The sequence below is a fragment of the Hordeum vulgare genome, chromosome 5H (genome assembly GCF_904849725.1).
Source record: "Hordeum vulgare subsp. vulgare chromosome 5H, MorexV3_pseudomolecules_assembly, whole genome shotgun sequence".
NCBI lineage: Eukaryota > Viridiplantae > Streptophyta > Magnoliopsida > Poales > Poaceae > Hordeum > Hordeum vulgare.
In genome coordinates, this window is record NC_058522.1 from 107,901,617 (window position 1) to 107,914,429 (window position 12,813).

The 12,813-nt window shown below is 41.8% G+C and overlaps 1 pseudogene; it reads right to left on the reverse strand.

Annotated features, from left to right (window-relative positions):
- The window catches only part of LOC123396386, a 189,611-nt pseudogene that overhangs the window by 84,820 nt on the left and 91,978 nt on the right, over positions 1 to 12,813 (reverse strand).

Genomic DNA, 12,813 nt, shown 5'->3' on the forward strand with positions numbered 1-12,813 from the left:
CCTGATGCACCTGGTGTGGAGGATGAGGTTCTATATCCTGGATATGTCCATCACAATAATGATGAAGAAGATGCAACAGATAAAGAGTACATTCCAGCAGAATTTTCAGATGCAGATGAAGATGAGAAGCAAGAGGATGTTGAGATGGGATTTTTCGAAGATGCAGAAGAGGACAAACCTGTAAAGATGTATGACAGGGAAAATCCATGTATTGCTGAAGGTGTGGTCTTTCCTAGTGCTGTTGACTGCAGAAATGCAGTTTCAAGCTTCTCAATCAAGTCTGAAACTGAGTTCCTCACTCTTAAAAGTGATCCAAGAAGGTTTACTGTCAAATGTACTTATGAGAGATGCAAGTGGAGACTGCATGCCTCTTTAATGAGGAAGAGCACACCATTTCAGGTATTTTCCCTTTTTGTTTTAGTTTATTTTCAGGTATCGCTTTTTCAGTACTAATCTCATTGTTTTTTTTGTTTGTTTCATATTAAAGTCAACCCATATCAGCATACATGTCCTAGTGTGAATAGATCTCAGAGATTGAGAGCTGCAACAAGAAGATGGATAGCAGATGCTTCTATGTCATGGATCAGAGGAAATCTAGGGATTGGTCCTAAGGAAATTGACACCAGGTTGTTAGAGAAATATGGTGTAGAGGTGCCATATGGCAGATGCTACCATTGTAAGGAGATTGCACTTGAAAAATTGTATGGAAAGTATTGTGATAGCTTTCAGCTGATATATAGCTTGAAAGCTGAAGTAGAGAGGGCATCACCAGACAGTATTGTGGAAATTGACAATCACAAAGTTGAGTACAAGATAAACAACAAGAATTTGTACAAGGAGTGCTTTAGAAGGGTGTTTGTGTGCTTCAAAGCATGTCAAAAGGGTATTGTGGAGGGGTGCAGGCCATACCTAGTTGTAGATGCTACTACATTGACTGGTAGGGTCAGAGTGCAACTTGTGGTAGCATGTGCCCTAGATGGCCACAACTGGTTGTTTCCTGTTGCATATGGTGTTCTGGAAGTAGAGTCAATTGAGAGTTGGAATTGGTTTTTTAGAAACCTGAAGAAAGTAATAGGTCATCCAGAAGGTTTAGTGATACATATTGATGCTTGCAAGGGATTGGAAAGTGTTGTTGAGGAAGTTTACCCTGCTGTGGAGCACAGAGAGTGCATGAGGCACTTGGCCAAGAATTTCAGCAAGAAATTCAAGGGGAAGTTTTATGATGATAATTTGTGTCCATGCTCACTAACTTGTAGCATCAAGAAACACAACTATCACTTGAACCAGTTGAAAAGCAAGCAAAGGATTAGAAGTAGCACTAAAATAAAAGGCCTTGGTCCTAGAAAGCATAAGTGCAAATGGTGTGGCAGATGTGGACACAAAGCTAAGGGCTGCAAACAATCTGTTGATCTAGCCTTTGGTGGAGATGAACACTGGGGAGCAGACAATGCAGATGATCATCCTACAGTCAATGAACCAGCTGAAGCAGAAATACAAGAGGAGGAGGATGAGAAAACACCTGATGTTCAACAGCAGATGCCATCGCCAAAGGAGCCCTCACATGATGCATCTACACAAGCTAGTTGTGCAGTCAGGTATTAAATCTTGGCGTTGTGCATATGTTACAAATTCTTACATGTTTTGATCTTACAGAATCTTTCAAACTGTGATATGCTTCCACTTGTTTTAGCCCTCAGAAAAATTATAAAAGGCCAGCAGCAAGAGGAGCTTCTCACAGGTGTGTCAAGCAGAATAAAGTTGTGGAACAGGAGCTTCAAAGCAAAGGTTTCTCTCCAAAAAGAGTAGCAACAACTGTTGAAGCTCCAAACCCAGCCAAGAACACTAGAAGCAAGGCAATGCAAGCTCCAAACCTAGCCAAGAACACCAGGAGCAAGAAACTTAATTTCTAGTGCTATTATCTTGTTAGTGTGTGTTGGTACAATAAAGTGCTGTATTTGGTACTATGTTATATTTGGCAATGCACTATGAAGTGTTGTATTTGGTACAATGTCAGTTTGTTGAATTTGGTACAATGTCGGTTTGTTCAATTTTGTACAATAATGTGATGTATCAGGTTGCTCTATTTGGTACAATATGTGCTCTAATTGGTATAATTGGTTGCTCTCTCTCACACACTTTCTTCAACAATTGTATTTGGTACAATGTCACAAGCATGAGCAGAGAATAATGATATTAAAATTCATACAATAGTGCATCACAAACAACATTCAGTTCATCTCTTTCTCACACGCTTTCTTCAACAACTGCTACAAACTAAAACACTAAAAACACAACAACACACATTCCAACAAACAACAATGCCAGAACTAGGAGCATCTCATCTCTCTCTCTCTCTCTCTCTCTCTCAGTATCTTCTTCAAAGCAAGATTTTTCTTTCACAGCTCCATATTTTGCTTCTGCATTTTGTGGCTTCTGATCCAGCTTTGTTCTAGCTCTACGTGCAGGTCCTCAAAAGCAAGGGCAACATGCAATGGAGGAGGAGGATCAACCCAAACCACCCACTGACACTCATGTGGTAACTGCACATCACATTATCAAAACATTAGAGCATAAACACCATCCAAAACATGGTATAATTCACAAGATCTTACATCTAGAGGACACCCTAAAAAATGACGGCCTGTGTTAGCTCCTCCCCATGCAACATGCCGGGAAGGAACAAGGTCATGACCAGGGCAGCGATGGTTTGATAAATGCTCCAATCCGCAATAACTTTCATCTAGAAGATAGAACTCAAAGGCATGCTCCACAATCCCGACCCCATCTACCTGAATCAGAAATTCCCCAGTTATCACAAACCCTAGAATGCATTGAGGGGAGGAAGAAGCGTTGCTAGAGTTTTACTTACCTCTGCGACCACCGGCGAGAAGATGGAAGAGCCCGAGCTCGCCATGTGCTGCCGCTCCTTGCTCTACCGCCCCACGCCTTGCCTCCCACTCCTTTTTCCTCATCGGCTTCCTTGTTCTGGTTTGTTTCCTTGCGCTAGAACATTGAGGATGAAGGGGTATTAGGTATAGCACGGACAGGGGCAAAAATGTCCAAAGTAACGTGTCGTTTGCGGTCAAACGACGCTGACTCGACAGAGACGTGCCGAAGGGCAAAACACAAGAAGAGGGAGGTGAGCTGGGCAAGACCGCGTGTTTTCATGAATTAGGGGCAAATAAGTCGAGGGGGGACACAACTAAGGGCATAAATAAAAAATCCCATCTCGTTATCGGCAAGTCTCTTTACTCGTTCCATAATACAAGATCCCATAACTAACTCCTTAGTCACATTGCTTGCAAGAGCTTGTTGTGATGTTGTATTACCGAGTGGGCCCCGAGATACCTCTCCATCACACGGAGTGACAAATCCCAGTCTTGATCCATGCCAACCCAACAGACACCTTTGGAGATACCTGTAGAGCACCTTTATAGTCATCGAGTAATGGTGTGACGTTTGATACACACAAGTTATTCCTCTGGTGTCCGGGAGTTGAATGATCTCATGGTCATAAGAACAGATACATTGACATGCAGAAAAACAGTAGCAATAAACTAACACGATCATATGCTACGTTTATAGTTTGGGTCTTGTCCATCACATCATTCTCCTAATGATGTGATCTCATTATCAAGTGACAACACTTGCCTATGGCCAGGAAACCTTGACCATCTTTGGTCAACGAGCTAGTCAACTAGAGGCTCACTAGGGACAGTGTGTTGTCTATGTATCCATACATGTATTTGAGTTTCCAATCAATACAATTCTAGCATGGATAATAAACGATTATCATGAACAATGAAATATCATAATAACCAAATTATTATTGCCTCTAGGGCATATTTCCAACATGTCATCCACTATGGCAAACAGCAAAGAAGCTGATTCCTGTAGTGATGGAAACATGCAATCATGCACTCGACATAGCTAGAAGGGGGCTCCACGTGCTGGAAATTGTTTTATTTTACCAAACCATACATTATGTGCGGCGGTAGTTTATAAATATCATTGAACAGCTTAAGAATACACTTTTTTGTTATATTGTTTTAATTACTTGTATGTGTGCCCCATACTGCCAGAGTACTACTTTAACAATTGACCCGAGAACAATATAAGCCATCTTGGTATATCCATTATAAGGAGATAAATGCTGAAAATCAGACATCATATTGTTACATTTGGTGTCAACTCTTGCTTGAAACTAAATGGAACATAAGGTATTCTTTTAGAATGAAGCAAAATATTCTCTTGTTCTCTGGGCCTCCTCATATAAAGTTTCTTCTCCTTCCCTAATAATGCATGTTCGTCCATACTTCAAAGCATACTCTTGCATCAAGAAGAACCATACGTTTGAGTACACCCCATGGTGCTTCCCCCAGTATCTCATGAACCTTAAGGTTCTGCAAAAACTCTGGATCTGATAAGCCAAAAAAAGGTTTTTATCCATAGAATAATAATAACATGTTTACATGAGAAGCAGGTGACACATACCGAAATGTGTGGGACCAATCGTAAGATTTGATCCGTAACTCAACATCCATTTAAACTACGAACAACATGTTCATCAATATTGTGCAGTATGGAGTCCTGAGAAAGATCAAGATCCTGAAATAGAATCATCTAACATGATCAGGAATTGCTATCAAACATTGCAAAAACATGTTACAAAATGATACACATGCCAAACAAAACTAGGGAATAAAATGCTAAGCTCCATTTTCATAGTCTTCCATTTTCTGAGATGGAAATGCTTCCATTTTATAGTCATTTACTACAAAGAATACAAGATAAATATAACATATATAGTACCGATATATTGTTTAAGTAACAAAGAAGTAAAACAAAACTTATGTTAGGAATCACCACATGTGTGAGGTTTGCATATAAAAGGCCAATAGACACCTCCACAAAGTTTGAACACAAGAACACGAACATGAGCATCTCGCACTCGGTGTAATTCAGAAACTTCTGGTATCTCAGCTAGCATATCGTGAAGATACCGGTGTTAGGTTGATCTCTCCCGTGTGGGCCCAACGGCCCACCAGACCCCTGATCCACGCGCCTTGATCTGGGGCGCCCAACCCATTATAGTTGGTGGGCCCATGTGACCCATGCTATATAAATAGAGGTGGGTTCGGGGCATGGACGACAAAGTTCACCGCCGCCACAAACCCCACCGACACTCCCTTCTGATCTAGGGTTAGTACGGTGCACATGGGAAGCTCCACCTCCACCTCTCCACCTCTTTGTCATCACCACCGTCACCATCTCACCATGGACACCGGCAGGAGCACCTCAAGTGCAGGACAAGGTAATACATCGCATCTAGATAGAACTATCGTAAGTGTCCGACACATCCGATCCACATGCGGTCTAACAATGGTATCAAACCACGTTGTTGTTGGATCTTCGGTAGCAAAAGAAATCCCCAATCCCCCAAAGAACCCTAGCAGGGCAGAAAATCAAACAAAAATAACCAAAAGTACACCGGAGTAGGGCCTCGGGCCTTACCAGCAAAGAGCGCCGCCGCAAGGCCACGCCTGTTCCCCTTGATCCCCACATGCATCGGCAAGCCGAGGTGTGGGGAAGAATAACACTACCCTGCAAAGGGAAAGGGAGCATCGCAGCCACGCCGTTCGACGGCAGCGTGCTTCCGCTAAGGGAAACGCGCCACCGGTGAAGGGGAGGCCACTGCGCCATGACTCGTCGTCATCCACCAGGCGCAGAGGAGAAGAGGAGGCTCTCTCATCTCTCTCTCTCTCTCTCTCTCTCTCTCTCTGTTGCAGTGGAGATGGAGCGAAGAAAAGAGGGAGGAAAAGGGGGTGCTCGCCCGGGTCGTGCGGTGCGGTGACTAGAAGCCGTCGCGAGCGGCCGGCGTGGCCTTTCCCTGCTGCCACAGACCACGCCATCTGTGGGAAAGAGAAGAAAGGAGGGAGAGAAACAAAAGGGGAAGAGGGGCTCGTGCGGCTCGCGTGGTGCAATGACTTGACGCCAGCACCGGCGGCCGGCTTGGCTCTTCCCCACCGCCACAACTTGCGTCGTCACTGCAGGAGAGCAGAGAGAGAGCGGCGCGATGGGGAGGGGATAAAACAAGCGAGGGTTTCCCCTCAGGCGCTGTCGGGAGCGGGGTTTTCTCGGGCGAGATGCGCGCTGGACGTCAGATTCAATCCGATGGCCGCGACGCAAATTCTAGCCCCTAGCAAGTCTTGGGCGAGCGGCAACAGCTCGGGCCAACTTCTGTTGTGCCACTGGACCGTAAAGGAGTGGGCCGGCACAACACAGAGCCCTGGCCATTTTTCTTTTATATAATTCTTTTTTTGTCCATTTTTTGGGAAGATTTGAAAATAGCTTTTCGATTCAAAATTTCCAACGAAAATTTTGTTTAGAAAATAGAAAAGTAAAAAAGAAAAGTTTCTGTAAAGTAGAAAAAGTTCATGAATATTATATTCACGTTTTTTCCGCTTCAAAGTAAATTTATAGTGCTCCTTCACAAAGAAAATAAAAGTTTAAAGATCATCTATTTAAATAGCACATTAAAGTCGTTATTTAGGAAACTATGATTCTGTTATTTTTTGACCAACGTCGTTAATAACATAATCATGTTTTATTATTGCTATAAAAGGTGCATTTATTTCTATTTTCTGCCCAATGCTAATATAGATTTAATTGCATAAACAATTGTATGTTTAATTTGACCAATGTTAGATTAATGCATGTTATTGTTACAATGATCTCACTTAAATTATGATTTTCAGGAGGCTACCACTTGATGAGTTGTCTAAAAGATGTTCCGACACTCACAAGTGACAACTACACTGAGTGGAGGAAGAAAGTAGACATGGCATGTGTCTGTGCTGAGGTGGACTGGGTTGTGGACGGACCATAGCCGGTTAGACCTACAAAGCCAGTCAGAGAGGCCACTGATGATGATGCTGCGTGGGATAAAAAGAGGATGGAGTATGCTCAAGTGGAGATGTCATACACCCTCAACAATCAAAAGTGGATCAATGCCAACAAAAAGTGTATGACATTTATAAAGAATACAATTGAGAAGGCCATTTTGGGCTTAATTGCAGAGTGCTCTTCCGCAGGGGAGTTACTTACAAAGATAAAGAACCAGTTCACTCATTCTTCAAAGACATATGCCACCCAGTTGATAAAGCAACTGGTGATAGAAAACTACACTGGTGGTGGTCATGGAATAAGGGAGGACATCCTCAGGATGAGCAACATGGCAACAAAGCTCAAGCCCATGGATGCGGATCTGGAGATCAAACCAGCGCTCCTGGTCCACCTGGTCATGGCTTCACTGCCAAAAGAGTTTGAAACCTTTTTTGTAAACTATAACATGTCACCTGAAACATGAGACATTGAAAATACAATAGCAATGTGTGTCCAAGAAGACGACAGACTTAAAGACTCACATGGTGGTTCACTCAACTATGTGAAGGATAACAAGAAAAAGAATTACTATCAAGATAAAAAAGGTTCTCTTTCAAAGGCGCATGGCAAATCTCACATGCAGCATTAGCATCAACAGAAGTCATTTCCAGTGGACAAAGACACTTGTCTCCACTGCAAGCAGAGTGGGCATTACAAAAAAGATTGCCCCGACTGGTTAAAGTCCATAATGGCAAAGAGAGGTAACGACATTGTCTCCTTTGTAAATGAATCCATGTATACACGGTTTTTGAAATCTACTTGGTGGATTGACTCAGGTGCAACTGTTCATGTTGCAAATTCATTACAGTGATTTCATTCGACGAGGACTATGCAAAGAAGAGAAAGAAGCATTGAAGTCGCATATGGTGTCCAAGCAGAAGTTGAAGCTGTCGGTGACATCTCCTTGGAATTAGCTGAAGGATTCAAGCTTTCGCTTAGAGACGTCTTATTTGTTCCTTCATGTCACAGAAATTTAATTAGTGTTTCGTATTTGGACAAAGACAATTATGAGTGTTATTTTGGACCTGGCAAGTGTGCCATATGGTTTAATAATGCTTATGTGGGTGATACCTTACTTCACAATGAGCTTTATATATTATCACTTCGTGAAAAAGTGCATTATGTGTGCAATGTGAATGAGCAAGTTTCCTCGCCGAACAAAGAACAAAAGAAAAGAAAGAGAACTCACGACTCATCGAAATTATGGCACTGTCGCTTGGGCCATATTTCGAAGGGGGGAATAGAAAGGCTAATTAAAAGTGAGATTCTTCCTCCACTGGTGTTCTCAGATTTAGAACAATGTGTTGATTGCGTTAAAGGAAAGTATGTAAAACAAATCAAAAAGGTTGCAAACTGAAGCACAGGAACACTAGAAATAATTCGCACTGACATTTGTGGACCATTTCCTGTGAAAAGTGTGTATGGCTATGACTCGTTCATAACATTCGTAGATGATTACTCCCGATTTGGTTATATTTATCCAATCAAAGAAAGAAATGAAGCGTTGGATAAATTTAAAATATTCAAAGCTGAAGTTGAAAATCAGCTTGACAAGAGAATAAAGATAGTGAGATCTGACCGGGTGGGAGTACTACGGTCGATGCACTTCATATGGCCATGTCCGTGGACCTTTTGCAAAGTTCTTGCAGGAGACCAACATAGTAGCCCAGTATTCAATGTCGGGCTAGCCTGAGAAAAATGGAGTAGCTGAACGGCGTAACTGTACACTTATGGATATGGTACGCAGCATGATGAGTTACTCCAACTTGCCATTGGGATTATGGATGGAGGCGCTTAAAACCACCATTCACATTCTCAACAGAGTACCAAGCAAGTTGGTGTCCAAAACACGTACGAGCTATGGACAGGAAAAGTTCCATCCCTGCAACACTTCAGGGTGTGGGGGCGCCCAACTCAGGCCAAAATGTTTAATCCAAACATTGCAAAGTTAGAAAACAGTAAGTTGCCACTTCATTGGCTATCCTGATAGATCAAAGGGTTTCTGCTTCTACCGTCCAGAAAGATACACAAAGTTCATAGAAACAAGACATGCATTCTTCTTAGAAAACGAAATGACGAGGGTGGCATGGTAGCTCGGAAAATTGATCTTGAGGAGAAGAGGGTGCATGCACCTAATCCGATGATTCAAGAGACATTTTTCTCACTACCTGTGGTAACTCCAACCATGACAACTATGGGAGAACACCCAGAACCTGTCTTTCAGGATCTGACTGAACCTATTGTTGAACATGAAAGGGAGGTGCAATAGCCAATTTTAGAAGATGTGCTAGAGAATGAGGCACTTAGAAGGTCTAACAGTACTAGAAGACCAGCTATTTCTACTGATTATAAAGTTTATAACACATAATTGGTTCATATGGAAGGTGATCCCGCTTCATATGAAGAAGCCATGATAAGCTCTCACTCATCAAAGTGGCTGGAAGCAGTGGAAGACAAAATGAACTCGATGAGTTCCAGTGATGTTTGGGACTTAGAAATTATTCCTAATGGAGCCAAAACAGTAGGCTGTAAATGGGTCTACAAAACTAAGTATGACTCTAATGGGAATATAGAAAAGTATAAAGAACGAATCGTGGCAAAATGATTTACACAAAGAGAAGGGATATACTACAATGAGGCTTTTCCCCAGTCTCATGTAAGGATTCCTTCAGAATCATAATGGCATTAGTTGCACATTTTGATTTAGAGTTACATCAAATGGATGTAAAGACGACATTTCTAAACGTAGATTTAGAAGAAAATGTCTACATGAAACAACCTAAGGGTTTTATCATGGAAGGGAAGGAAGATATGGGATGCTGCTTGAAGAAATCCATTTATGGACTAAGGCAAGCCTCTAGACAGTGGTATCTAAAGTTTAATGACACAATTAAAATATTTGGATTTAAAGAAAATGTTGAGGATAATTGTGTTTATGCAAAGTTCAAAAATGGGAAATATATTTTCCTAATCTTGTATGTGGATGATATCGTGCTTGCTAGCAATGGTGTTAATCTACTACAAGACACAAAGAAGTTTTTATCCTCAAACTTTGATATGAAAGATCTTGGTGATGCTTCATATGTCTTGGGCATTGAAATTCACCGAGATAGGAAAAACGGAGTCTTAGGACTATGGCAGAAAGCATATTTAGAGAAGGTTCTCAAAAAGTATAATATGCATGCGAGTAAGGCCAGTCCTGCTCCTATAGTCAAGGGCGACAGTTTTGGGAAATTCCAATGTCCCAAGAACGAGTACAAGCTCGATCAAATGAAAGCAGTGCCATATACTTCGGCTTTTGGAAGTTTACAGTATGCACAAGTGTGCACTCGCCCTGACTTAGCTTTTATTACCGGGGTACTCGGTAGATATCAAGAGAATCCAGACCTAGAGCATTGAAAGATGATAAAGAAAGCATTGCGTTATGCACAAGGCACAAAAGACATCATGTTAACATACAAAAGATCTGATTCCCTAGAGATAAAAGGGTATTCAGACGCAGATTTTGCGGGGGACAGAGATGATAGAAAAAAAATCCACTTAAGCATACGTGTTCACTCTCGCTGGAGGGGCTATTTTGTGGAAAAACCGCAAATAGTCTGTATTTGCATCGTCCACGATGCAAGCAGAGTTTATAGCATGTTTTGAAGCTACCGGGCAGGTGATATGGTTAAAGAAATTTATACCCGACTTGAAAGTGGTAGATTGTATTCACAAACCACTAAAGATGTATTGTGACAACTAGCCTGCAGTATTCTATGCTCAAAACAACAAGCCAAGTAATGCTACCAAGACAATAGATATAAAGTATTATGTTGTGAGAGATAAAATCGAGGATCACACTATAAGTCTCGAGCATATAAGGACAAAGGATATGCTTGCGGATCCCTTACGAAAGGCTTACCAACCAATGTGTTCAAGGAACACTTAGCCGGCATGGGGTTAATGGAAAGCCTATGATTCCTGGATCATGAGAAGCCCAAAAGGAACATAATTTGTTTCTGAACAAAACGTATGTTGTAGTTGTATGATCCTATCGGCAATTAAGCTGTGGCGATGAGACATTCTCTATGTACCAATATGTGATGGAACAAATAAACTAGAAAGTATTAGGTCAACAGTAAAAGTTGAGATCAAGGGGGAGAATGTTAGGTTGATCTCTCCCATGTGGGCCCAACAGCCCACCGGACCCGTGATCCACGCGCCCTGATCGGGGGCGCCCAACCCATTATGGTTGGTGGGCCCCTGTGACCCGCTATATATAAACAAAGGTGGGGGAAGGGCACGGACGACAAAGTTCACCGTCGCCACAAACCCCACCGACACTCCCTTCCGATCTAGGGTTAGTGTGGTGCTCACGGGAAGCACCACCTACACCTCTCCATCTCGCTGTCATCACCGTCGTCACCATCTCACCATGGACGCCGGTGGGAGCACCTCAGGTGCAGGAAAAGGTAATGCATCGCATCTATATACAACTACCGTAAGTGTCCAACACATTCGATCCACATCCGGTCTAACAATCGGAAGAAGTAGTCCTACGGAAAATGAAATGACCATTGGACAAAGTAAGGTAGTGATACCTTAGGAACTTTTTTACTTTTATTAGTAACAGATCCTCTTACATTTCGAGATGCATGTCTTGGACCACACACAACATATCAATATCTGCACCAGGACCGTGCACCTGGGCAATAAGTAACATAATACTCCCTCCGTCCCAAAATAAGTGTCTTGAGCTTAGTACAACTTTGTACTACAGCTAGTATAAAGTTGAGACACTTATTTTGGGACGGAGGGAGTAGGTAGAATCACAATAGTTAATTTAGGTGACAAAGATAGAAAACCTCAAAAAAGGCAAATGTATATGTCTTTATAATTAAACATAACTAAAACCACCAGACTCTACATGGATATATGCATAGTGACTAATTCACTTGCATCATTGATAGAAAAACATACTAGTACAAAATGGACAAAAAGCATGAACACAGTGTAACAACTAACAAGTATTTCTTTAGAAATAAGAACTACATGAGAATAGGCGTAAGGGAGCACCCCAAGGCGGTATGAACCAAATGTGAAGATCTTAACATTTTCTTCTTGCATAGACTGCTCACCATAACCGCTCAATCTAGTGGCCTTCTTAATCCATGTTTTTAGTCTGCCAAGACAAACAACAAGTCATCTGGAAACCAGCCTACCCAAAATATAAGCACATCGGCTGAGTATGCTCAAACCTGGTCATGTTTTCCTAAGACCTCTTCTCGAGAGATAGCCTCCTCTTGACTCTTGTACAATCCCGCGCCAGCAAGAAACTGGTTAACAACAATATAACATCATATGAGCAAAACATATTAAATAAGAGAGCAGCATAAAATTTGCAAATTCTTGGTCTATGTGACACCCATGCCACACAGGCTCGCAAATTCTTTTATTCGGTTGTCTGAATGACATCCTTCACGGTCGTCCCACTTAACAAGATTGGCTTGGAGATGCCAAGATAACCAGGATTGCTCTTCGCCGTCGAGGCTCCCAAATTATTATTTATATTATTATGAAATTTCGACACTACAAGTTGTTTATAAAGCAAAGGAGGTTGCTGGGCTAAACTGCACCGATACGGATACATAAATTCAGCATTTTGGAAAAGCGCCAACACGCCAATACATGGATACGTTTTACTATTTTTTAGATCACAAAAAATTATATGTATAGAAGCTAGGAACAACATTAGTTTTCAAAGTTTCAAATATTTTCTAAAATTTCTTGTAATTATTATTATGAAAAATAGAAATCAAAACAGAAGTAAGTGCTACGTGCACCCGGTCCAGTGCACCCAACAGGGATAACAAGGGCTGACAAGGG